Source organism: Corythoichthys intestinalis, chromosome 12 (assembly GCF_030265065.1).
Source record: "Corythoichthys intestinalis isolate RoL2023-P3 chromosome 12, ASM3026506v1, whole genome shotgun sequence".
Taxonomy (NCBI): Eukaryota; Metazoa; Chordata; class Actinopteri; order Syngnathiformes; family Syngnathidae; genus Corythoichthys; species Corythoichthys intestinalis.
The window spans coordinates 28,291,740-28,318,774 of NC_080406.1; the positions used below are offsets into that span (position 1 = coordinate 28,291,740).

Sequence of the window (27,035 nt, forward strand, 5' to 3'; positions counted from 1 at the left end):
CCCGACAAAAATATAACATGTCGACAACATGCCTCCTCCTCCACCCCTTTCACAGGGAAGGGATATGAGACGTTTTTTCGGCCAGCAGCAGCCACTGTTGCTTTCATTTTTTTTGATGAGTTTGGCTGTGCTTGTGGACAAAAGCAGTAGTGTTTTACCTAAAAGAAGGCTCAATTTTTTTTTTTTTATGTTTACATTTTTGTTATTTCCTGACTAAGACATTTTTTCAGTTATATTTAATTTCTTTATTTAGACTGACAATGTTGAGTGGCAAATGTTTATTTTTTGTATTTCTGGATAGTTTAGATATAATTAACAAGTTTGTATTGTGTATGTTATGTAATTTAAGTATGTATCACCTGAACCAATACATATGAAAGTAAGTATAATACAGATTTATTTTGCAATGATCAATTAAGTAGGTTCATATCACCCAATCTGTATGGTCTTATTAATGTTCCGTCCCCAACAAAAAGTGTTAATGCAGGTTATGCTGTTATATGGTCCCTACCAATGTTGAGACCAAACTACGCCCTTGATTTATACCTATCCGACTTTAAGGGGTTGTCACACTTAGTGAGAAAAAAAACAGACAATAACCTCAAGTGCATTGACTGATTTCAGGCACATTTTCAGCATTACATTTCATTCGTTCTACAAGTGTACCTCCATCCCGGTTGCCAATCTAAAACAAGCCCCGCCCACCACATAAATGCACCCCGGCGAGTTTGTCACCCGAGTGGAAGATCAACAAGTCGCAGAAATGCAGTTACCTGCTGCCGGCTGGCGGACTATACCTCGCTTCACTGCCGTTTTGGGCTGCTTTTAATCTTCAGGAGATGCTCATGAAAACCAACAGACGCGCACCGAAGGGTAGGCTATTGTGTTTTTTTTCTGTCAGTAGAGAGCAAGAAGTGAGTTTGGTTTATTAAGTTACTACGTTTGGGAAGCGGACGTAGTTTTGTAAAATATCAAAGGTGTAACGTGCTGAAGTAGATTTACTTAATTTTTCTGACTTTTTCCTTTTTCAATAAGGGACTAATCTGTTACTACTATGAGCTATTTTTGTTGTTGTTGATGCTACTCACCAACATGTGCTTATACTGAAGTAGAGGAATGAGTTGAAAATTTCCCCTAATTATTTGTTAATTAATACAAGTATCTGCACTTCATGCACCATAATAGTGTCTCCCTGTTTATGTGATTGAGTCTTTGTGTACCTTCAGAGGATTTTAGTGTTCCAAATGCACTGCTCTGCTCGGTTATGACGTCACTGGCGGCAACGTATTCCCTCTTGGCTTCTTGAACATCGAAGGACAACCACGCAAGCTGCAGCAAGAACACAAAGCAGGTCATTTTTTTCCTTGAAGAGAAAAGCTTGCAGCCTGCACTATCCAAACCACTTGAGAGGTGGGTTTATTTGTAATTTCACTCTTAACAGGTGTGCTCTGGTGTGCTTCCCTCCTTGGGCATTTAATGTGTCATTGAAAGCCATCTGATACACTTTCACATAAATATACGTATATATATTTTGACTTATTGGGAAAAAAGACGAGCAAGTTCTTTGAGTCAGTCACTATATTTTAAAGCAGAATAATACTGTCAGATGTTTCAGAAGCATTTTCACTTATACTGGACTGTCTCAGAAAATTAGAATACACAATATTCTAATTTTCTGAGACAGTCCTGTATATTGTTCTATGTAAAGGACGTCAGCCAAGGTGGCCCCCCACATTTTTACCACGCCAAATCTGGTCCCCTTTGCAAAAAGTTTGGACACCCCTGCTTTAAATGGTGGATTAATGTACAGGACTGTCTCAGAAAATTAGAATATTGTGTATTCTAATTTTCTGAGACAGTCCAGTATTTATATACAGTGCTGGCCAAAAGTATTGGCACCCCTGCAATTCTGTCAGGTAATGCTCAATTTCTCCCAAAAATGATTGAAATTACAAATGCTTTTGTAGTAATATCTTCATTTATTTTGCTTGCAATGAAAAATAGTAAAAGAGAATGGAAAAAATAATTAAATCATTATCATTTTACACAAAACTCCAAAAATGGGCCGGACAAAAGTATTGGCACCCTTTGAAAAATCATGTGATGCTTTTCTAATTTGTGTAATTAACAGCACCTGTTACTTACCTGTGGCACATTAAAGTTGGTGGCAATAACTAAATCACACTTGCAGCCAGTTAAAATGGATTAAAGTTGACTCAACCTCTGTCCTGTGTCCTTGTGTGTACCACATTGAGCATGGAGAAAAGAAAGAAGACCAAAGAACTGTCTGAGGACTTGAGAAGCACAATTGTGAGAAAGCATGGTCAATTTCAAGGCTACAAGTCCATCTCCAAAGACCAGAATGTTCCTGTGTCTACCGTGCGCAGTGTCATCAATAAGTGTAAAGCCCATGGCACTGTGGCTAACATCCCTAGATGTGGACGGAAAAGAAAACTTGACGAGACATTTCAACGAAAGATTGTGCGGATGGTGGATAAAGAACCTCTACTAACATGCAGTCCGAGGGCACAACAATGTCAACCTGTACTATCCGTCGGCATCTGAATGAAAAGGGACTTATTGGTAGGATACCCAGGAAGACCCCACTTCTGACCCAGAGACATAAAAATACCAGGCTGGACTTTGTCAAAACTTACCTGAGAAAGCCAAAAACGTTTTGGAAGAATGTTCTCTGGTCAGATGAGACAAAAGTAGAACTTTTTGGGAAAACGCATCAACATAGAGTTTACAGGAAAAAAATGACGCCTTCAAAGAAAAGAACACGGTTCCCACAGTCAAACATGGCAGAGGTTCCCTCATGTTTTGGGTTGCTTTGCTGCCTCTGGGACTGGACTGCTTGATCGTGTGCATATCATTATGAAGTCTGAAGACTACCAACAAATTTTGCAGCATGATGTAGGGCCCAGTGTGAGAAAGCTGGGTCTCCCTCAGAGGTCATGGGTCTTCCAGCAGGACAATGACCCAAAACACAATTCAAAAAACACTAGAAAATGGTTTGAGAGAAAGCACTGGGGACTTCTAAAGTGGCCTGCAATGAGTCCAGACCTGAATCCCATACAACACCTGTGGAGAGATCTGAAAATGGCAGTTTGGAGAAGGCACCCTTCAAATCACAGAAACCTGGAGCAGTTGGCCAAAGAATAGTCTAAAATTCCAGCAGAGCATTGTAAGAAACTCATTGATGGATACTGGAAGCGGTTGTTCGCAGTTATTTTGTCTAAAGGTTGTGCTACCAACTATTAGGCTAAGGGTGCCAATACTTTTGTCCGGCCCATTTTTGGAGTTGGTGTAAAATGATGATTAAAATTTTTTTTTTCATTCTCTTTTGTGTTTTTTTTTCATTGCAAGCGAAATAAATATTACTACCAAAGCATTTGTAATAGCAATCATTTTCTGGGAGAAATTGAGCATTATCTGACAGAAATGCAGGGGTGACAATACTTTTGGCCAGCACTGTAGAAGAATACCCATTAAGATTCATTATCTCTTTTCCAGATTTATTTTTGAATGAGAAGGTAAGTTTATTATTTTGGGCATTTGAACAGGACTGCTTAGATTTTCAAAAAAAAACATTATCTGACAGAATTGCAGGGGAGCCAATACTTTTGGCCAGCAATGTGTGAGACCCAGTGAACATTGTGTTCTGTAATAATATAAACAATAAACCTATTAAAAGAAAGCGTAGAAGGCGTATTGGCAAAATCGTTGAAATTGTTTTGTGGATCGCAAATTACACATAAAAAATACAAATGATTCGTATTCAACGATACGAATATGTAGGAATCAACCTCACATACGGTTTTTATCATCAGAAATGCCTTCCTTTGTGGCCTCATATGATTATTGCACATGCTAGAAACTGTCATTGTCTTCACGTTGTAAATGCATGAATGCTATTCCTTTTCAATATTTCTTTTCAGATCAACATTTACACCTAATGTTTTGAAATGCTTTATTTTGCCTTTTTGGCATTTATGTTCATCAGAAGACAACATAGGGACACAAAAGCACTCACGGGTGCATTTGGAATACAAAATAAGTCGACTGATGCCCTATTATATAAACAATGCCTGTCAATTTTGGAAGATATACTTGGCATGGAACGGCTCGCATGTAAGGTAAAGGTAATAGAATGTTTATTTTTGAAAAACTGGGGAAAATGGCTGACATTCAGCAAAACGTATGGTCAGTAAGGGACCAAAGCTCAGTTTGAGATAACACAGGGTCTGTTCTTTTCTTGTATTTTTTTTTTTGTTCCTTTTTATTTTTTGTTCGTTTTGATTTCTTATTTTCTAGCTCTGTTTGTCGGGATTTTGTTGTATTGCTCTAATTAAAATTGTGGAAAATAAAAATGTAAATAAATTAGTAGAGATGTCCGATCACGTAATTTTCAAAGTATTGGAATCGGCAAAAAAATATTGGCCTTGCCTTTTTTAAATATATATATATATATATATATATATTTTTATTATTATTTTTTTTAATCAAATCGTTTTCTAATTGTATTTAACGTTACAGACATAATATGTTACGCTCATCCACAGTCTATAGTTTAACAGCGGTAATTAATTTTTTAAAAAATCTATCATGTTAAAATATTTAGCGCAATTAATGCATGCGCTGCACGACCCACTCACGCATTGTTGCGCTCAATCTGTAATGGCGCCGTTTTACCTATATGGAGAGATAAAAGGCAGCGTAAAATGAGTAGAGTGAATTTTGGCAGCCTTTGGAGCCTTTTTTTTTAATTGGCTAAAGCCTTACAATCCCTCTCCCTACGATTAGAAATATCATGGGAAGCAATGTGGGGAAGCAAGGTAGCAATTGAGCTTTTTCTTAACACCTTATGTTATTTCCCAACGCAGAGAAGATATATCAATTGGTAGCACTACGCACAGTCATGATTCCACTTCTCATCATGCATTTGGGCATGGCTACAGTATTATTTACTGAAAGCTCAACAAATGCACTAGATGGCAATATTTAGTCACAATATACAAAGTCACAAGTCTTTCTATCCGTGGATCCCTCTCACAGAAAGAATGTTAATAATGTAAATGCCATCTTGAGGATTTATTGTCATAATAAACAAATACAGTACTTATGTACTGTATGTTGAATGTATATATTCGTCCGAGTTTTATTCATTTTTTTCCTAATGCATTGCCAAAATGTATATGATCGGGACAAATTATCGGGAATGATTGGAATTGAATCGGGAGCAAAAAAAAAAAAAGCAATCGAATCGGGAAATATCGGGATCGGCAGATACTCAAACTAAAACGATCGGGATCAGATCGGGGGCAAAAAAACATGATCGGAACAACCTTATAAATTAGGGCTGTCAAAATTATTACGTTAACGGGCGGTGATTAATTTTTTAAATTAATCACGTTAAAATATTTGACGCAATTAACACACCTGCCCTGCTCAAACAGACTAAAGTGACAGTACAGTGTAATGTCCGCTTGTTACTTGTTTTTTGGTGTTTGGTGCCCTCTGCTGGTGTTTGGGTCCAACTGATTTTATGGGTTAGTACCATGAGTGAGCATGGTGTAATTATTGACATCAACAATGGCGAGCTACTAGTTTATTTTTTGAGAGAAAATTTTATAAATTAAATAAAACGAAAACATTAAGAGGTGTTTTAATATAAAATTTCTATAACTTGTACTAACATTTATATTTTAAGAACTACAAGTCTTTCTATCCATGGATCGCTTTAAGAGGATGTTAATAATGTTAATGCCATCTTGTTGATTTATTGTTATAATAAACAAACACAGTACTTATGTACCGTATGTTGAATGTATATATCCGTCTTGTGTCTTATCTTTCCATTCCAGCAATAATTTACAGAAAAATATGGCATATTTTATAGATGGTTTGAATTGCGATTAATTACGATTAATTAATTTTTAAGCTGTAATTAACGCGATTAAAAAATTTAATCGTTTGACAGCCCTAAAATAAATTAATAAATAGTATGCTCAGTGCAATCCTTGCAGTTACATCTTCCTTTATTAAATGTAAAGTTCATGAGATGAAAGAAGGGAAGCGGGTTATTGGCAGCAGAGGAAGCGAGCAGTAAAAAGTAGACAAGAGGAATATTCAACGCAGTAAAATGGACATCCAGCATTTAATGGGCAACTACACAGAATCTCTCAGCCTCGACTGATGTGATTTGAGGCTTGATGAAGCCTTGTGTTGACCCAATGAGCCCGCGGCTGTGAAGCATTCTCCTCCATTCGGCTTCCTATAGTCTGCCATAACCCGCATCTCTGACAATAACCCCTCTTTTTGGATCCGCTGCGCCTCGCTGGGCCCTTGTCCCGACTTTGAACCCGATTCCAAAACTCATTTAGCAAGTGTTGGAGGGGACGGTGCTTTGGAAAGGCATCCGTGTTTGTGGACATGTTGTGGATGTCACGCTAATGGTTACTAATGGATTCTATTAATGGCGCCGTCTTGCTTGTTGTGAAAGGACCATGCTGTGCTTGGGCACGCTTAACCAGGACGATTCTGGACTGTATGACAAAACAGCTCCCCATTTTATCTGTTTCATTGCTTCACAGCTGATATCTGGCTTTTGCCCTGTATGGACACCCATCGGCCTCCCTGTATGAACACCCATCGGCCTGCATTAGTAGTTCAAGTGCCCTTGTCATGGCAATATGTCAAAATCATCCAATTTTTTGTCCCTGTTTGAAACTGGTGTCGGGATCAAAATGTAATAATAACTTTCAGAGCCAATCCTCAAAATGACCGTTAAACATTGTCCATCTTCACCCTTTCTATGGTCATGGTCCCTAATGCATTTGCTTGAGAATCACGCAGCACAGTGAATTACGTCATGACATGTCCGTTACACCGGGTAGGGTTACTTCCTTCCTCGCTTTAAATGTTGTGGTTACTCATGCCCTCCTGAAACATCCGCATCACACATCGCTTTAACCCTGCCCATTGGACACGGTCAAAAAACTCAGTTCTCTTTATAGCCAATTCATTGTAATGTGCCTATTTTTCCTCGATATACGGAACTTGATGATGTGTGAAATTAGGAAGATAAAATTATACATACCTCAGCTAATACCAAGAACATGTCAGTGGGTAATATACTGCTGCTACTGGCTGAATTATTCATTGTCAATTAGAGCAGAAAACCTGGGGGCTGTCTACATGGCACAAGTGCATTCTCAATGATTCATTTCATGAGTTATGCAACAGGAGACATTTCTTAATTGTTGTTTCCTGTTTATTATTAAACGCATGTTGTTGTTGTTTTTTATGCTGTCACGTTTACTCCTGAAATAACAGATTTTTAACATGGGAAATGCTACCAGGCTTGCCAGTACAATGAATGTCATGCAACGTCCAATAAAATAAGTTATACAGATCAAAATAAATGCCAGCAGAATGGATTGTTTATCCTTGTATACTGAGTAGAGTTGTGTTGTCACTCTACCAGAATCATGGCTTAAAGGGACAGACACCTAGTATGAATAACCTTCATGCAAAAGAATCTTGCTCAAAGTATTTAAGTATGCAAATTGTGATTTGCTTAGACCTCTGATAATGGTGAAAAAAGTGTTTAAGCAAAAAATGACACCACTTATGATTGTGGCCATTTTGTGACGTCAGTTATACACAGTTAACACCGTTGCATGGGATGGGAATGGTTATTACTGACGCCATTAGCAGGGGTGAAAGTGGTCCGTAATGGTCCGGTACGCCTTTTCAGTTAAAGATTCGGGGCCGTAACGATGCTTTGATCCTGAAAATATGACGGCAACGACAAACCTGCTAGGCTGCCACAGATGCATCTCCAAGAAGAAAACAATTTCCAAAAGTCAGATTTACATAGAAAAGTGTTAACACGAAGCCTAATAAAGTGCTTGTGTAGCATAATCCGTTTCCCCTGATATTTATTATATATAGTATTTATTCCACGGAGTTCTGCCCAGCATCTGTCTCAGTGTACGTGAGTCTGACGAGTCGCGTCGATGAGCGTATGCAAAACACACTTGACTCAGTTGTCGGTTCAATTGCCTGACATACTGACATGTGATCAGTACCGATAGTTAGCTCTGATTGGTTCTAATGCACATACTTTCTGGAACAACAAAAAAAAGGAAAAAAGACGCTTGTTGAATTAATGTGATAAAAAGGGCAATGCAACGGAAAATTGATTAGATCTTTAAGAGGAAGGAAAGAGTTGAAGCATATTTTATTTTATTTTATTTTCTCTGATGGGGAGGATCAGCACATTTTTCATGTTAACGTGTACTTTGGACTAAAGATACACGATAATATCGGTCACCGATAATTATCGGCCGATAATGGCAATTATGACGTCACACAGATAATCCAGATAATAAAAAAATTCAACCGATAATGCAATCCGATAATTATATACTTGATTTACACAACCGAAGAATTCAGCACGCCGCCTCCTCAAGCCCTCCCCTCTCTGAAGCCCCTGAGGGAGGAGGGGTTGAGGAGGCGGAGTTACACGACAAGAAGTAGTTGAATATTATGGCGGCTGTTACTAAAAAAAAAAACGACGCTCTCGCCATCGGCGGAACATGTACCGTAGAAGTTCCACGAGGCAGAAAGAAAGCGTCCTCATTCAAAACCACTAACCCAGCAGCCATTTAAAACTGCTCCACAAAGATTTTTGGAATGAATACGAGAATGCTGCTAGCGGGAATGCTAAAGCTATTTTAAACACTAAGTTAAACTACAGGGCTTGTGACGATACAGAGTCGGGCTGTTTGGGAATGCAGGCCAAGGCGGGTAGTAAATTTGCATCTAAGGCTAAACACCGGCACGACTGGAGACCGATAGTTGGCAAGTAGCCGTCTTCCGACGGAGCCCGCCGCTCTGGCTCTCGCTCACGCCGCCGCCGCCTCGCCGTAGCCGGGGCGGGCCAAGCGCAGTTCCCCGGCTTCGGGACCTCCGGCGGACACCCCGGTTTCTCGAGCGTTCCCCCATGGCGTGCGAGCAGAGCCAGGACCCGAATACGCCGCGGCGAACCGGCCGGGGCGGGCGGATTATCCGGTACGAACGTAGCTGCCGCCGAGACGAGACACGTTTTTTTTTTTTTTTACCTAAATGACCCGAGAACCAAAGCCCTGGATAAAAAAAATTATGCAGTTTATACGACCACCATTCTTCATGAAAAAGTGATGTCCAGTAAGCAAGCTTATCATGACGGCAAAGTGGTTAGATGATAATTTAAACATGGAGAAAACGAAGTCAGCCAGTCAATAATACATTCAGAATGTAAAATGACGAGCGGTCAGATGACTTTGTAACGCTGCCTTTATTTTCGGCTTAACAAAACTCAGGCACAAAACAACACGCACGCGGATGCGAGCTCCAACTCCGTCCAAATAGTACTGCCGTGTATCAGTTTAGCTGCTGTAAAGCAAATGTCGTGAAAGCCGCAAATGTGAACAAAGCGCTGCAGAATGGGTACATGACATGTCGCTCTTTTGAGTTAATCATTTTCACAGTGTGCAACAAAGCATATAACATTAGCAATCACTTTTCAAATTATTTAACTTATTTCTCTGATCAATTACAGTCACAGTAGATAATCAAATTCTTAAATCTATATTCTGTAGCCACAAATATTATTCAAAATCTTTCCTTCCAAGTTTTTTTTTTTTTTAGGATTAAGTATAATAATGTATTGCTTAAAACAAGGCTGTTAAGATTTTCAGCTAGCTATTTTTCTTCCAAGAAATCTGAGAGAAATACACTTGAAGCGATGGCAGATAATTTCACTTATTGCCAATAGATTTACACTTAAAACTGACTAGTTTTAAGGAGGTGTGTTTTGCAATGTATTAATATTATATATGTTAGGAATGGCTTACTTTTAAAGGCATTTTTGTGCAACTTAGGTATTTACTCTTTAAGTAATTGTTGCCAAAAGTTTACCATTACACAATGTCGGACAATCTGTCATTATTTAGATGTTTGAATTGACGACTTGTTCATACACTACACTTACTTTTGCTTGAGTATTATTTTGAAGTAATGCTACTCTTACTTGAGTAAATTTTTGACTACTCCACCCACCTCTTGCCACTGCTTACCAGTTACACATACTTGAGTAAACTACTCTTAGAAGTACATTTTTGAGGAAAAAGTGTAATTCTAAGAGTTGTTTACTAAGTCATACTTTTCATTTTTACTTGAGTAGATTTGTGAAGAAGAAACTACTCTTAAGGCCGTTTCAAACTAGCGGCAGCCTAGTGTGAAGGATTTAGCAACAACCCATTCATTGTGTACATGGGAGGGGACTTCTCGGCGAAAGTTAGCGGTGGGCGGAACGGCAAGTTTGAATGAATTTGCGCCAAGAGGCGGGGCACACAATAGAACCTTGTTCTATTTTCAGAGCGTCGCCGTGCTGACGTCAACAACACATCCAATAGCAGAGGGGCAGGTGTACTTGTATCTGTGCTATCAGGTTGTTTCGGCAGATGGATATATGCAACCCACGGCCGACGAAATCTTGATAAATGCAATTTTAAAATGTTTTGCGAGCTCTGGGACACCCGAAAAAAGACTCTCATACCTCTCCTTGCTGAGCTAAATGGTACCTCGATGTGTGTTTGTGTGGAAATGTAGTTCACGAACAACAAGAAAAAACTATTCACCTTTTCACCGAAACTAGTGAAACTCTTTACGCTGCTTTTATAATGCTCCCTACTTATTGAAATAGGAAAAGTCGATGTTTTCTTGTACAACAATGGAAAATAAACGCATTGTTACTTGGGACTATAGTAAACATGCTTGCTGCTTTTCACTTCCTGACAGCGTCTACGTCAGGCTACGTGGCTCCTCCCTTTTTGTGCTTGCCGTGGACCGCTCTTCACACTGGGCTGACGCTAGTGTGAAAAGGCCTTTACTCTGCTACTTTTGGCTACACTAGTCGTTACATTTTTCCTCTTTATTCTACACATATGATTTTAATGTTTTTTTTTTCTTTGCCAGCGATGGCAACATTAGCCCTACCAGTTTCACCAATGAGACGTTGCAACAATAATCACATGACTCCAGTATACCAATCAGACTTTGCCGTTGTACCGTAAAAATATTAGTATTTGACATAGAGCGCTGCACTCAACATGACCCGAAAGCGTGAATTTTAACCTCTCTCGCAGCTTTTAATTGGCACTGACTGACCGTGGAAAACGGAGATATGATCCTTTCAATTTCATAATAGGAAATATAAAGGAGCTATTCAACTATTTTCTCCACTAGAGGGCATTAATGGTCTTTGGACGAATGATGCTTAATTTCTGTTTTTTTTTCTCTCGCCGGAGTTCAATGATATTTTATTTGTACAGTATTTCATTAGCTTAGTGTGGTTATGTAATGGGATATTGTACATTATAGTAATAACTGTTCATATAGATAACTTTGTGCTGGGAAAAAAATACCATTGTTAACAAAAATTCAAACATCATAAGCAGTTACTCACAATGTTACTCTTTACTTGAGAATTCTTTTTACCAAATACTTCTTTACTTGTACTTGAGTGCATTTTTTGGATGACTACTTTTACTTTTACTTGAGTAATATTATTTTTGAAGTAATGGTGCTCTTACTTGAGCAATATTATTTGGCTACTCTACCCACCTCTGCTGCTTACAATGGCCACTTTGGTGAAATACTGGCTTTTCTTTACAGTTTTCCTGACTAATACACATCAGAAAAAATTAATTCTGTGATTATTTCCAACTTTGGTGAAATACTGGCTTTTCTTTACAGTTTTCCTGACTAATACACATCAGAAAAAATTAATTCTGTGATTATTTCCAGGGAATGCCCATAATACCTGTTTGAATTACCTCGACAATGCTGAAATGATAGCACAACCAAAAGCTAAAATTACCCTTTTCTTGCTGTTATCAGCACACCTCATGCATTTCCCTAACTCAAGACTTCAGGGATTTGGCACCGGGATTGTAGTTGCACTATGTATGTTTTTTTTATGTGTGTGACACCCAGAGAAATGAGTGACTGAATACCACAGGTCACTCGCTGGCATGGCATAACAAGTTATGTCAAGAGTCATTCTTAAGTGACATGACTTATCACATGCCATGGTGATGGTTCATGCTTGAGCTCATTTGACCTGAAGTATATCTGTAGTTCATCAGCGTTTCCTTCTCATGCGGTTAACCACACCACTGTGTCATTGACATTCAACGAAAACCTTTAAATGTTACCCACTGATGTGTGGCATGCCATGCTACACTGAATACCATTATACAATGTAATTATACTGTATAAACCCATTCCTCCTTGCTATTTTTTAATGATGTTTTTTTCGTCTTTTCCAACTATCAGGCCAAAATGTATAAAAGGCTGCTTGTCTCCCCGTCCCGCGTAGGTCATTCAGTGGATTGATGGCACTGCCGTAGCTTAATTTTGCTGTTAATTATTCTGTGGCAAAAGTGCGGCTTGCTGACGTCTGCCTTTTGCTTCTTTTGAAGTGAATAGGGACTGGGTTTAATCCAGGCCAAGCGGTTGTACGTCACTGTGAATGTTTTAGCTCATCCGCATGAACTTTGATACAAGCCCCTGATATGTGTGACATTATTTTAAGTTTGAAAGCAATATTTTGGATGTACTGTTTTTTTTCTTTACTGTTAATATAAATTCAAATCAGGCTTATATGATGTAAATTTTTTGGCCAGCCTTTTCTTTTTCTTTAGTTTTGTTCAGTTCACCTTATTGATCTCAGATATAAATCTGGATTCACTATCAATACACCTGGCAAAGTCATACTCGAGTTGTTTTTATTAATTATGATAAGCCAAAACAAATAGTTGCTCTGCCAGAAAATTCTGCTCCTTCAGTTACTCTGAAATGAAACATGAAGCTTTTAATCTTCAACTTCATGTAAGCCACTCAACCAGTTAGCTACTCATTTCCCATGTTGCCCTCCTTCTGATTGCTATACTTAAGCCCTTCTCCATACATGACAGATCGCCGTTTCCCTTTCTCAAGACTTTTTAGGAGCAGTGAAGGGCCTTTTTGTGCACCTTAAACTTGGGTGGCGAAGGTTGGCATGTTGACATGCTACTTGGCATTTTGGAGCTGTGTTTATGGCCTTGGAGGCCGGAGTCAGAACACCCACTCACACAAACCCTCTCATTCGCCTCCTTATGCCAGCAACAGTAATGGGTGGTGGGTCTTGGCCAAAGGGGATCTTGCGTCAATAAATAGTGATGCAGCTTGATGCGAGAGAGAGAAGCCTTGTGTAGCATGTTAAGTTTGAAAAGCCGGAGCAAAATGAGAGTGTAAGTTGGGTTTAGTAGGTGATGCTTTTGTCTGCTGTTATTTATTTAAAACCATTTGGGTTCAATTGTTAATTTCTCAGGGGTGCATGGTGATTGGGTGGTGAACATGTCTGCCTCCCAGTTGAGAGGTTGAGTTCGAGTCTCAATTTGAGGTGGAAACTGACAGAAAAATGTAACACCTAGACAGTTAATCATTATGATTTCACTCATTGTGAGTGTAGATTAGCAAGTACTTTGGAGTAAGAACCGAACTGTCGTCAATACATTTATTGTGCCTGCTATTAAACTGCGTTAACTTGCGTACGTCTACATCAAAGGTGTGTGCATGTGTGCGTTTTTGTGTCAAGACATTCTGTTAGGTGCAGCACCTGCTCAGGATATGTGGAGAAAGAAAATAAAGAGCCCCCCCAATAAAAAAAAAAAAAAAAATATTTTTCAGAACAGTGATCCATGACAGGTGGTTCTGAATTATTCATGTGACGTCTGGGAAGCCGAGCAGAGATATGTCGGTTTTATTCCAGGGATTGGAGTCTCAGAGTCAGAAAGAGTGAACAACAAAATGGAGATGGCTTCCATTATTCTTTTTTTTCTTAAAGTACACATGTGACACTGCAATGGTAGAAATCAATGCTACTATCAAGGAGAATTAGCTGCAGTCTTAAGCGATAATGTTTTTACATTTCAAATGAGTTTGCTGTAGCCCCTAATAGTAGGGGTCTAACGGTACACAAAAATCTCGGTTTGGTATGTACCTCGGTTTTGAGGTCACGGTTCGGTTCATTTTCGGTACAGTAAGAAAACAAAGTTGTTTATTACACACCTTTGTGCTTTCAACAATAGGAACATTAGCCTATACAAAGCTAGAATTCTGCTCAAAAAGTAGCAGGTATTTAAAAGTAAATCCAACAACAATTTGCCTTTCGGACCCTGCGTATTGGTCAGCTTTCTTTCTGAAAGAAAGAAGAAAAAAGAAGTCCTGTGTTAAAGAGAAAAGCAATCCCGATGACAAAGATTTTTACATGTATTTTACAAATGAAATGCCTCAATGAAACATGTTTTTTTTCTTATGAACAGTTTTCAAAAGCTTTATTGGTGGATTTTGTCAAGTTAAAGCACCACACAGAAATTAATAAATTTAATTGTGTAAGCAGGATGTGTGTATTATTCTTATTATTTAATTACAGGTGTTTTAGCTCAGTTCAATTTATCTTATTTAAATGGGCTATTATTTATTTTATTATGTGTTTATATTTTACAAATGTGATGTAGTATTAATTTATATTGTATATTTTATGTTGTATAACTTTAGTTCCTATGTGAATATTAGTTCCTACTTGTTTTGTTGTGGTAGGAGGGTTTTGTATTGAAAACGGGGCCGTGTTGGTTATTATTATAGCAGAGAAGACAGCAGTAAATCAACAAAGACAAGTCAACTGTGCCCCGATCCACCACTCAAGAGATCTGATGGACTCAAAAGTAGGTTACGATTGCATATTAGTTTGAAAATCGACCGGATCCACCGTATTTTTACACGAGTGACTTCCGGCCCGATCCTAGCTACCGGTAGTAGTATTGACGCAGGAGGGCCGCGTCTCGCGTCAAATAATAATATCTGCCGTTCTTTCCGCGTGCGTCGCGTTGAGCCGCTTCTGGGACGCATCTAACAGGCGGCCGCACTGCGACTGGTGTGCATTGGCTGATTGACTCTTAACGCCCGCGTTTCACTGCGTTCTCGCGGCGGTCACGTTGTCGCACTGTTGACGTTTCTGGGTTACATACTGGCCTACCGTGTTGGTCCTCATTATAGTAGAGAATACGGAGTCAATATAATCTACACAAAGAAACTGTAACCCGATCGACTCACAGCCTCGAAAAGTAAGGGCTATATTACGTCAGAAACTCGTTCGGTACGAGTCCGTTCCGAACCGATCACCACGTACTGAAACTGTTCAATACTATTACATGTACCTTTACACCCTTACCTAATACTAATGCTAGCCATCATGTTTGCTAACCAAAATCTTTAAACTAGTGGCTACAGTACCAGGCAGATACTGTACATTATTGTTGTACAACTAATATATGAAAGTAATCCTATCTGCAGTAGAGCATCTCTCCGAGCATGCCCCCTTTTTGTCTGGCGCTTCCGTATCTTTATTCTTAATTTTTTGATTAATTAATTGAAGAGAAAGTCCAGTTTTCCTTTAGTGTATGTGCAAGGTTCACAACTCACGCTTTAGAGAGCATTCTCATTCCCTATGCCATTGATAAAAAAAATAAAGTTGCCTCTACAATTTGATAATATTTGACTAGGGATTTTGTTGAGGCAAAATATCGGCAAATTTCAAATGAACAGCCACCCACCCACCTATAGTTGACCATCATAACAAATTTGAAAATGAGACAATTATGGGGAGTTCCCTGACATGTTTGTGTACTGTACTTTGAATCCTTTCTTTGTTCATAAAAAAAAAAAAGTAAAAATAAATAAATAAATAAATAATGGAGAGTTTCCCTATGTGTGTGTGAACTGTCAGTCACTTTGTCGTTTGTGATCTGCTCCCTGAAATTCTGTTCAATTTTTCATGCTTTCGCTACATTTTTGAGCAGTTCAGTCTTTTGCGACAGGCAGTTAGAAAATTCCTATTTCCTTCGATCATCTGCACAACCCGCACCCAAGCATGGAGCAGCTGATCACTGGCAATACTTATGAATCCTCGTCACATTAAATTTCAGTTAGACTATTTCTAGATCATCCATAAATGAAAAAAAAGAATGAAAGAAAGCATAAACTCACACAAACTTGAAGCATGGCTAATTGCTGCTCACCATCTATACACCTTCACGATCACGTGGTATGCCAAAAGCCAAAACGAAGAGTTCCTCCTTTGAAATCCGCCAGGTTTCACACCCATTTCCCTCCATGAACTTTGGCGGAACTGAATTATTGACTTTAAAATGGTTGTTGTTATTGTTGTTGTATATTTATTGTATGAAAGCAATATTACACAAGAGGGAGTGATGATGGCCCATGTATTATCGTGGAATAACAGCCGGGATGATATACTGTACACCATCAGTCCCACTTGTATGATATTGCTTAATTGGAAGATGTATAATAAAGTTGTATTGAATAGATGTGCCTGGTGTAGCTCTTATTCTAATACTGTATTTTCTCTATTGGCTGATGGTTATTTAATTAAAGATAAAAAAAACTACAAAACACTGAGTTGTCTGGCTAGGGTTGCTAATAATAATGAAACCTAAGAATGCTGGATTGGAAGAGTGTCTAATGTCTTTGTAAAGTGAAGGAAAACCTGCACCAAAAAAAAAAAAAAAAAAAAAAAAGAAAGTTTAACCCCTTAGGCCCATTAGTCGTTTCCAGGCACTGCTGTCGTTTTGAACCTTTTGTGTGTTAATCAGGCTTTACTACTGGGGAGAAACTATTATCATCCATTTGCATTTGCAATTTTGTAAATCCAATATTGGTATTGTTTAATGACTCTCAGAGTAAATTCTATAATAATTCTGAAGTATTCACAATTGACTAACACGTTTTGGATTCGACTAGAAAGAGAAGCTGTTGTTAACCAGGAAAGATTGTGGCCTAATTTTTGTTTCTCCTTGTCTATACTTTTTTACAGTCTTTAATTCAAGTCATTCAAGTACCTGTAAACATAGGAGTGTAAAGTTACCTTAAGAATGATCTTGCTGGAAGTTTAGGTTTTCAAAATTTCTTTGCCCAATTTTGGGGTTTAAATCAGGAGCTGTTAATCGCAGTCAGCTGTGGGCCTGACTTGAAAATGTAGGTTTCAAGCTTAATAAATGCCAGTGGAGAGTATTGATTTTAAAGATAAAATGTTCAGCGGGACTGACTGTTTTTATTTTATTATTGAAGGTTTTTCTTCTCAATTGACTCTGTTATGGTTGTTGTTTTGCATTCCTCCATTTTCTGTGCTGTTTCTTTGTGGAAGAGAAAAATGTAATTGCCATTTAGCGACTTAACAATGGTGGCAATTGTACTTGTTTTACTTTAAATTCAAAAGCTGAAGACACTTGAGCCAATTGGCTGCAGTGAGTTGAGTCGAAACGAAGATATACACCATGTACAGTAGGGTACATAGTATTGACTGTCAGACCTTTGGCTTTCTCATTAGAGTCATTCTGTCAGCTGGCAAACTCATCCAGATGTCCATTGCTATGGATACGGAGATTAAGAACATGTACAATCGTCAAGATTAACCCATAAGGATTCACATCTGCTACCAAGATTACAGTGTTAGTAAAAGACAAAAGGTCAGAATTGCATTATTGCTTAGTCCATGCCCATTTCTTGGACTGTTCAAAGTACGTATCAGTTCAGCAGCGGTGGCATAAGTACTCTTACTCCTTGCATAAGTACACACTTGTGTAAAAAATAAAGACTCTGGAAACAGAAGAAAAAAATGATTCAACTCCTGCACTTAAGTAAAAGTAAACAAGTGCAGACTAGGGCTGCAGCAATTAGAAAAATCTACTTACTGTGAGTACTTCCCACCTCTGTATGTCAAATATAAAGAAACAACCCAGGCTGGGTGCGATTTGGGAATTCTTTTTGTGTATTGGACTCCATGTGATGCCATGAGTATCAGTATCTGTATGCTCCATGAGCCATTGAGACGTGTAAAACACCGTGCGCAGTTGAGCGCATCGAAACCCGTTCAGGTGCGTAGACGTAATCCCACAGTTTCTCTAACTCACAACAAAATCCAAAATTCCCAGCAGTTACACAATCCAGTTGATCTGAGGCTTAGTGCCCAAGTCTTCAGGGGCAGAATGAACTTTTCCAGGCACTAATCTGTGTGTAGACCATGAAATTGAGGTCTAAAAATGAGGCTGTGAAAGACTCGTGGCTTTGTGGTCACAAATGACAAGATGTGGCATACCAACTCAATAACACATGTAATATATCTAAATTAATGATATGTTTAATTATATATTATACAACATTTTAAATGTATGAATTCTCTGAATTTGACTTATTAAACATTTTTTTGCCAGTGTCATTTTGTCGAATATCATTTTTTGGTCAGAATGTAATATAATTATATAATTTTGCAGAACATCAAATTGAAAGGCTAATTGATCATCAAACCATAGTGTTGGAGAATAATAAATAAGTCCCAGTTTGGAACTTTCAGCCTCTTGAAACACTCAAATACTCTACAGGTTACTTTCCAGCACAGTTGATTGCCAACTACAATTACACGTGCAAGTACATGTGCAAAACTGATTATTTTTTTCATTATTTTTTGGCTGCTCGTCTTTACCATTTCCTTTTATGCTTATTTTTACTTGTCAGAGTATAAAACACTAAGAAACATGTTCTCGTTTAACTTTTGGATCATACCTCCCTTGTCATTGTATGCCAGTAATCATATTCAATTGAAAACTTCTGGCTATTGAACGTTAGAGGTGAACTACACTATTTGAATCATGTTAAAAAAGAAACATTATGTTATGCTGGGTGTACAGATTAGTAGAAGCTACCAACACGGTAAACAGTGGGTAAATTGTTGAATAAATGTTTTAATTTATCGCTGGGGTATTTTCTCAAAACGATCTTATTCAAAGAGAGATGCTTGGAAATTCACATTTCACTTAAGAAATACATTTTCCCATATATTTGTTAATTTTACTTGACATATTTATTTCTATAATGTTTGTCTTCTTTTTGACTTTATTTGGATAAGATAAGAGTGCAGCCCTCATCTTCTCTGAAGCAAGGTCAAAGAAATGAACATAACATAGCTGCTAGTAAAATTCCATTTTTTTTGTGGGCCACTTCATGGGTTAACATGGGAGCCTGCCTAATCGCATTTGGAATAACAAAAAACTGTATAGGTTGAAAGGTCGGGTCAGAATCTTCTCGGAGGCCCCTGGCAGGCCAGGTTTTCATTGTTTTATTCTTGATAAATGTATTTATCGTTGGTTATTATTGCTTTTGTATTGTTCCTGAATTGTGTGTTGTCAACTCCTGCTCATTAAAAGGTAACACAGATCTATGTACTTAATAATGCCATTTGTTTGTGACTTTGATGAAAATGCTTTCTATTCCAATCAAATATTGTTAAAAACAATCTTTTATGAAGAAAAAAACATAATTTACACCAACAAAAAAAAAACACCTTATATCCATTTAAGCAGATTTGGTGAAAAGGAGAGGAATTAGCTGGCAGATAATTTTGCACTCTTATTCATTTACACTCTATTATAACTCCAAACACAGTCTTACATTATTTTGAGAACCTACCCTCACATACCGTGGCCCCTTTTACATCTGAAAACCAGGCCTCCTAAAGGCCTGGGCCCAGGTGCGTGCCCCCTAAGTTCCGCCCCTGCACTGAAACCATTTAAGTGACCTGAATAGGATTACTGAAACTGAAAGTTTTAATGATTTCATTTGAGTGTGAATATGTACAATTTGACATCCTTCTTCTGGAAAGGGCTGTGTGCTTAATAAATGCCTCTTACATACCAGTAAATAGAAAGTTTTAATAAATTAAATTCTTAAAGTATTTTAAAAGAAAGCAGCATTCAATGCTCAAAACTTTGGTAGCAAAATTAATGAGAAGCCCGAATAACACAAAGTCCTTTTTTATTCATTCAGCTCTTGTTTTGATTTGACCAAACTACATTTCAGTATAGATAGAAAGTGGAGCGCTGCCGTTGAATCATGCAGCGTGAACGCGGTAGCATTATTAGTCAAATTTGTATGTAACCAAGGTTTGTCATTCTCCCACATTTGCAATTTGGCAGATGTCATAATGTGGCAATCTAGTTACTGCAGCTTTCAGAATCAGTAGTCAGTCACAGGTAATGACACTCAGGCAAGGTAAAGATTGTAATTTTACACTGGGCAAATAAATGATGTCGGGTTTCCTTGAATCAAAATCAGTAAGACATGTGCTCGGCGCTAGGTTCTTCAAAATTCAAACTCTAACCCCTGTGTATTGAAAAAATCAGCAGATTAAAATTTGGATTAAGGCAATTTCCATTTATTTCTACAGGGAAAAATGATTTTAGATGTGTTTTGAGTTACTGTATGAGTGCTTTAACTTAAACTTAAAGTCATATCTCAAGGCGCCACTGTATATTGTTTGCATGCAGGTCAATTTGTATGCAGAACTGGAGAGGCATTGCTAACACACTGAAGCTGCGGTAATGTGTATTTCCCTTTAGAATTACTCAATATATATATAAAATGATTATTAATTGTCTAATAATCATAATCATCTCTTTGTCACTCCCACCACACACACCCACATACACACATAAACAGATTATCTTGTGTCGGCATCTATCAGGCTCATTGCCATCCTCACATGGCTGCACCAGGGGGCTAACACCCTAATGAGCGTCCGTGCAATGACAAGCCGCACACCAAGCACTTCTCGCATGGAAATGCAATTGTAAGATGCTGACACACACCGTGTAATACACGCAAACTTCAGGCCAACCGTGGGAATGTTGATTTGAGCCGACAAAGATGCGTTCTAACAGAAATGTGTCGACTGAACAAGCGAGAACGTAGGAGGCCAATGCTAGAGCGCTTCTGGGCATATACAATAGCTTGATGAAAATAACAACTACTGATACTGCAAATATTTCTTATTATGCTACTACTGTACTATACCTTTACAGAAGTAGATTGCAAATTGCAAACAATTAAAAAAAAAAAAAGTTGAATTAGAAAGTTATTTTATTACATACAGTGGGGCAAATAAGTATTTAGTGAACCACCAATTGTGCAAGTTCTCCTACTTGAAAATATTAGAGAGGCCTGTAATTGTCAACATGGGTAAACCTCAACCATGAGAGACAGAATGTGGGAAAAAAACAGAAAATCACCTTGTTTGATTTTTAATGAATTTATTTCCAAATTAGAGTGGAAAATAAGTATTTGGTCACCTACAAACAAGCAAGATTTCTGGCTGTCAAAGAGGTCTAACTTCTTCTAACGAGGTCTAATGAGGCTCCACTCGTTACCTGTGTTAATGGTACCTGTTTTAACTCAATATCGGTATGTAAGACACCTGTCCACAATCTCAGTCAGTCACACTCCAAACTCCACTATGGCCAAGACCAAAGAGCTGTCGAAGGACACCAGAGACAAAATTGTAGACCTGCACCAGGCTGGGAAGACTGAATCTGCAATAGGTAAAACGCTTGCTGTAAAAAAAATCAACTGGGGGAGCAATTATTAGAAAATGGAAGACATACAAGACAACTGATAATCTCCCTCGATCTGGGGCTCCATGCAAGATCTCACCCCGTGGCGTCAAAATGATAAAAAGAACGGTGAGCAAAAATCCCAGAACCACATGGGGGGGACCTAGTGTATGACCTACAGAGAGCTGGGACCACAGTAACAAAGGCTACTATCAGTAACACAATGCACCGCTAGGGACTCAAATCCTGCACTGCCAGACGTGTCCCCCTGCTGAAGAAAATACACGTCCAGGCCCGTCTGCGGTTCGCTAGAGAGCATTTGGATGATCCAGAAGAGGACTGGGAGAATGTGTTATGGTCAGATGAAACCAAAATAGAACTTTTTGATAGAAACACAGGTTCTCGTGTTTGGAGGAGAAAGAATACTGAATTGCATCCGAAGAACACCATACCCAATGTAAAGCATGGGGTGGAAACATTATGCTGTGGGGCTGTTTTTCTGCAAAGGGACCAGGATGACTGATCTGTGTAAAGGAAAGAATGAATAGGGCCATGTATCAAGAGATTTTGAGTCCATCAGTAAGGGCATTGAAGATGAGACGTGGCTGGGTCTTTCAGCATGACAATGATCCCAAACACACAGCCAGGGCAACAAAGGAGTGGCTTCGTAAGAAGCATTTTAAGGTCCTGGAGTGGCCTAGCCAGTCTCCAGATCTCAACACCATAGAAAATCTGTGGAGGGAGTTGAAAGTCCGTGTTGCCCAACGACAGCCCCAAAACATCACTGCTCTAGAGGAGATCTGCATGGAGGAATGGGCCAAAATACCAGAAACTGTGTGTGAAAAGCTTGTGAAGAGTTACAGAAAATGTTTTGCCTCCGTTATTGCCAACAAAGGGTACATAACAAAGTATTGAGATAAACTTTTGGTGTCGACCAAATACTTATTTTCCACCATGATTTGCAAATAAATTCTTCAAAAATCAAGCAATGTGATTTTCTTTTTTTTTTTTTTTCCACATTCTGTCTCTCATGGTTGAGGTTTACCCATGTTGACAATTACAGGCCTCTCTAATATTTTCAAGTGGGAGAACTTGCACAATTAGTGGTTGACTAAATACTTATTTGCCCCACTGTATATACATACAGTATATATTCTGACTATTAGTCAAAAAAGTAGTAGTAGTAGTAGACACAAAACATCAATTTTCATCCTTTCATTTTGACAGTCATTTTGATGGATACGCAAGCATGTTTACAGGAGAATAATGGGTCTGTCAGTGCCATTAGCTACATTCACACTGCATGCTGGCTAAATTGGCATAACAGTAGAGTGAGGATTTTCGTTGCTGCTGACAATTTGTACACTCCACAGTGGCTTAGAGGACTGTATTTATAACACTGGATTAAAAATGCTTATTTTTAGCGTTCATCTCTCGTCTAAGCGTCCTAAAATACCTGGTTTTTACTTTTTTTCTCCCCCTTTGACAAAGCAGGGTAATCATTAAGGCACATTAATGTGGATGTTAAAAACCACTTCTGCCTTAAAATCATATTCATTGAATGGAAATGATGGTGATTTCAAAATCTATTTATAGTCACTATTAATAGACACGAGCAACACTGTTCTTCCCCCACCAATAACCTTCCCCCTTCACAGATGTATTCACACATTAATTCAGTAAACAAAGGGCATTTTGTTGTAAGCACGGATCTAAAGGGGCCCCTTAACTCTTTTGTCTGTTACAAATAAACAGTGGCCTCACACCAAAACAGTCGACCACCGAAGAAGAAATGCCAGCAAATGATGCCCTATTTTCAAAAGGAAGCATTCAGCTGCCTGCTTGTTTATTGAGGCACAGGTATAACATGGCCTCGTTTCAAGCCGTGTGATTCATTATTGAGAATTAAAGCTCGATTTGCAGTGCATTTCAAAGAAACAACTTCGTATTTAATGCACAAAAAGTAGTATTTCATCTTGTGAGCCAGTAAATCCTGTCTTACTTTGTGTCTTTTAAACCAACACAGATCCCACACCTCCCCCCTATATCAGCCTCGTATTTTGTCTTTGTCAGATGATTTGTGTCTAATTAAGGGTTATGGGCACTCCTCTTCCTTCTGAAAGCCTCCATATTAGAAACCAAATCTTACAATTAAGCCATCCGCTGTGTGAAAGTAATGGCCATACTGTGTTGACAGTTGTGTCATCTCAGCATAGCCTCCTCTCAGATCTGCCTGGCCATATACTTGGCTGTAGAATGAAAGATGAGCTTGGCTAATGGACAGTTTACTAGAGCAATTGACCTTAAAAGTTTTTTTTCCCCTTGCTGTAATTGCCTCAACATAAAAGCATCCACTAAATAAGACACTCAAGGATTTCTGTGATTCTACCCCTTTCAACCTTGTACTTTGCATTTGTATTGGAATGTTCTGTCCTTATATCAATTTTGTGACTCATTTTTTTCATCTGCTGCCTTGAGTCATTCAGCAAAAGTTAAGGAAAGAAACACAAACATCTCCATACTTCATTTATCTTGCTGCCCTTTTGAAAGGTGCCCTGAAAAAGGGACTTTCAGAAATGGATTAGTGCTGCTGATGAAGCTTGTTGACATCAGATGGCATGGGAACTACGAATGCAATCGCACGGCTCAGGAAAGAAGCTCAGGCAAACCCAAAGTTGGCACATACAGCGAGGGAAAAAACAAATAAACTAAACCCAAGGCAAGTATCCCCTCATGTTCCCTTCAGATGGCGGGCTGGTGCCAAGAACATCATTTTTTTTTTCAGGGAAAAATTCCAATTATAATTGCAAGTAAAGATTATTATAGCATATAATGTTATAATCGATTTATTTGTCAAATATTTTTTTGATTTGGAAAAACGAGTACACTTTTAACGCTTTCACAAAAGCTTCAAAAGCAGGACGTTGTCAAATTGACAGCACAGAAAACATGAATAGATTACAATTAATGTAGTAGCAGTCATTTGGTCTATAACTTAAATGATTAATTAATTTTCCCAAGTACTGAATTTTAGGGGGTTGAACTTGCTGTTAAAAGTTTGAGCACCACTTATTTAGGCATTGAGAGGATTATGCCTGGCAGCGACAATATGTGGCTTTTGGTTTTGTTTTCGTGTTAGTAATTTTAAAAACAGTTCTTTTACCCCACTTGCGTAAACAGGACACATGGTGAATATATCAAGCGCACAGTCCAGTATGATGGATTATTTTCATAATAATCATAATGACAGCACAATCTACTCAGCATCAGCTTGCTTGTAATGCCACAGTAAACTCCTGCTTTAACTGGAGTGACTCAGTATTAGTACAGATAATCCCTTAGTCTTATTTTTGTGACATGCCGCCCAACACGGAGGCGCACTCGCTTCTTTATTTTCCATGTGGATTGTCTTTCCACGATTGTCTCAGTCTCAGCGGAGCAGATGGTCGCTGCATTTAATGTCGCTGAGAGTGTTTTAGCTTATTGCTAAAGTGATGGATGAATTGGAATGTATTGCATTGCCGTCATCATATCATTGCAGATTATATGACAATGTGGAAATGGTCTCTAGTTCGTCTTTATTCACATTAGAAGAGCAGATTGTTTGCACAATCAAGGATTTGTAGGTTTTCTTTTTGTTTATATACTCATTGGCTGTCATTGAATGAGTAAATGTGCTTTCAGCCCTCCCTGTTCAAATGGGTTACTAGTACTACTAGTGACAAACTAATTTCAAGTCATAGTAGAAGGATGTAAAGAGCCACTTGATTGGATATCTACCATCATTGAAAGAATTACTGTAATGTACCAAGTGTAAAATCACAAACTCACATTGAAGTGGCTTCGGATCTTGTCGGTGGGAATGAGTAAAAAAATTGGTATAACTATAAATATTTGTATTATACACTGCAGTTTTTTCATGAATCAAAAACGTGTGCATTATTGCAGTAGGTGAAAATGGAACAAATGAATGGCATTACAATTCATTTCAATGGGGAAACATTATTTGACATAATTACATAATTAATCATAGACTTAATAATGATATTGACAGGACACGGGGTTCGGGGCCGAATAATAAGGGGCCTTATTCGGCCCATCTCCGTCAAAGCTGACCGAGTGGAAACACGGACAAAGAGCTTTTAACGTTGAAAATTCTTGTGAATAAAAGCTTAACTCCCTGAATTATTAATAGATATTGACGTAAAACAGTTTTGATTCTTAGTTAAAAGCAAAAACAAGAAAAACTGGCAGTTAGTCTTTAAGCCACTGTGGCGCCGCCTTATCACAACAAAGAGCTTTTTACGTTGAAATTTTTGGGAATAAATACTAAAATCCCTGAATTCTTTATAGGTATGGATGTAAAACAGTCTCGATTCTTAGTTAAAAGCAACAAAAAAAGGCAATTGGCATTTATTTTTTTAACGAACAGTATATATGTCGAATGTGCTGCTAGTCTTTAAACCACTGTGGCGCCACTTTATCACAACAAAGAGCTTTTTACATTGTAATTTTTTTGGAAAAAAAAAAAAGGTTAAATCCCTAAATTCTTTATAGATATGGACGTAAAACAGTCTCGATTCTTGGTTAAAAGCAAACAAATGGGCAGTTAGCATTTATTTTACGTAAATATTGCAAATTACGACGCTAATGCCGTAGCGGTTAATTTCTGTCATTGATTTTTTTTTTTTACAACGTTTTCAAAATGCATGCATGGTACAAAAAATATAATATTTACCTTGAATTCTCGAACAAATCACTACTGAGACAATCCTTCCTGTTTCGTACTTTTTCAACCTAAATCCGGCGTTCGATCGCTGCATCTGTTGAATATCTGCGACCGACTGAAGCGGAGTGTCGGACTGCCCCCTACTTGAAGGAGTGGCGCAGTGTCTGGCGAATGTGACCCGTCAATATCATTATGAAGTCTATGTATGAGCGCGTAAAGTTACATAGTGGTGACAGAACAAATTAAACTTGTATCTCAAGGCACCACGGTGTAGGAAAAAATGCATTGGCAAGGTTATAGCTGTCACTTTATAATTCACTTGTAGATCATATACTGTATGTCTTGAGCACATAAGCCTTCACACATTTACTGATGAATCTGTAGATTTTCAAAGTCAGGAGTGTTGATTTAAAAGCAATAACTCGACTACACCCACTGCATCGGGTTACCCTTCCACCGAAATAGCATTCATCAGTGGTGTATAGATGCACTGAAGGGCCAGATGCTTAAAATGAGGTTAGCACGCTGATCCAGGCCCGCTTTTTAAAACAAGCAAAGGAACCTCATCCAGTTCTCCAAACCTCAGTCGGCACCTCGTTTGGGGGAGCTTTGCCAGAAGGAGCCCTACGCTAAACATTCACAGAGAGAGTGGGCAAACTGAGAAGGCATCGGATTGACGTCAGAGGGAGCCACATGTAATAAATTCCTCCCTAATTACCGTGGATGCACTGGCTTATTGTATGAAGAAA

At 38.4% G+C, this 27,035-nt stretch overlaps 1 protein-coding gene across 1 annotated transcript in view; it reads left to right on the forward strand.

Moving 5' to 3' along the window:
- Positions 1–745: 745 nt before the first annotated feature.
- The window catches only part of hdac4 (histone deacetylase 4), a 177,809-nt gene continuing 151,519 nt past the window's right edge, over positions 746–27,035 (forward strand). Inside the window, exons 1-2 of the mRNA XM_057851935.1 lie at positions 746–873; positions 1,229–1,410. The gene's annotated coding sequence lies outside the window, so the exon portion shown is untranslated. The remainder of the gene's footprint in view (positions 874–1,228; positions 1,411–27,035) is intronic.